This window comes from Aotus nancymaae, unplaced genomic scaffold (genome assembly GCF_030222135.1).
Source record: "Aotus nancymaae isolate 86718 unplaced genomic scaffold, 86718_ANA_hifiasm-v0.15.2.pri h1tg000020l, whole genome shotgun sequence".
In the NCBI taxonomy this organism is placed as follows: domain Eukaryota; kingdom Metazoa; phylum Chordata; class Mammalia; order Primates; family Aotidae; genus Aotus; species Aotus nancymaae.
Window position 1 is genome coordinate 70,739,730 of NW_026988432.1, and position 1,694 is coordinate 70,741,423.

Below are 1,694 nucleotides of genomic sequence, written 5' to 3' on the forward strand. Positions count from 1 at the left end.
GAATGAAGCACAGAAATGGAAATCAAATATCATATTGGGGATAATGCTGACCTCATTGTATGAATTTGGAAGTTTTCTTCAGTTTTTTGGAAGCATTTGAGAAGGATTGCTATTAACTCTTCTCTAAATATTGCATTTCTATATGCTAGCATGAACTATCCAAATGGAAAGTAAGAAAACAACCTCATTTACAACAGCATCAAAAATAACAAAATACACTTCTTATCCCTGGATCTGAACCCAGGCGCACATCTAGATTAGAAGATGCCAGGCTCAGAGGATCTTCCTAAAGGCAAGGACCAGATACATTCACACAGGAAATGAACCATGTTCACTGAGCAGCAACTGAAAGATCTGAACATCTTGTTCAATGAGAATCCACATCCAAACTCCAGCCTTCAGAAAGAAATGACCTTGAAAATAAATGTACCTCCCACAGTATTGCAGGCTGGTTCAAGAACCACAGAGCAAAACTCAAGAAAGCCAAATGCAAGCATCTTCAGCAAAAAAAAAAAAAGAAACTCCACACCGCCAATCCCAGAGGGTGGGGTCAGCACCAATGTCCACCAGAGAAATGCAGACACGCTATCCAGATTGCCCAGCACTGCTCTCCCGATTGGCCTGGTGTACACGGGTCATCGGGTACCCTTGTTCCATCTTACTGTGTACCCCAACTTCAAGGTCCCTGCAAATCAGTTCTTTGGCCACAGAATGGTCCATTTTTGCTGCTGTCAAGATCCTAACGTATACTTCCTCTAACCCAGTGTGGAATCCCAAACTTACGCTCCGAGCTTCAGTTCTGCTTCTGCTTGTTCATCTCCACAAAGTCAAGAGAGATGATAAATACAAAAAGTCATATGTTGAAAATAATAATAATAAAATACTTAGAAATAAACAAAAGAGGTGAAGGTGAAGGACTTTGAGAACTACAAGTCATTGATGAAAGAAGCTAAAGAAGACACAAATAAATGAAAAACGTTCCCAAGTTCACAGATTGGACTATTGTTGAATTTAGTATTGTTAAAATGTTCATACTATCCAAAGTGATCTACAGATTTAATGCACTCCTTATCAAAATTTCGATGACATTTTACCCAGAAATAGAAAAATAAATCCTAAAATGTGTATGGAACCAGAAAAACCCCGAATAACTTGTTTAATCTTGAGCAAGAAGAACAAAGCTTCAGCTTCCTGATTTCAAATTACATTACAAAGAAATAATAATTAAAACACTATGGCACTGACCTGAAAACAGACACATGGACATAATGGAACAGAATAGAGATCCCAGAAATAAGCCCGTGCATATGTAGTCATCTCATCTTTGATAAAGGTGCTAGGAATATACAATGGTAAAGCATAATCTCTTCAATAAATTGTGTTGAGTCAATTGGATAGCTACATGCCAAAAAAAAAAAAAAAAAAAAAAAAGGGAAATCTGACCCAAATCTTATACCACACACAAAAGTCAACTCAAAATGGTCTTAAATATAAGACCTGAAAATATAAAAATACTAGAAGAAAACGGGGAAAGCCCCATGACATTTTTTATGTGGAAAATATTTTTTTTGGATATTACTCCAAAAACACAGGCAACAAAAGCAAAAATAAAGAAGTGAGATTACATGACAGTAAAAAGCTTCTGCATAGCAGAGGAAACAACCAACAGAGTGAAGAGACAACCACTTGAATAA

General features: G+C 36.8%; 1 pseudogene; it reads left to right on the forward strand.

Moving 5' to 3' along the window:
- Window positions 1–264: 264 nt before the first annotated feature.
- LOC105730975 (divergent paired-related homeobox-like) lies at window positions 265–840 on the forward strand (annotated as a pseudogene).
- The last annotated feature ends 854 nt before the right edge of the window (window positions 841–1,694 follow it).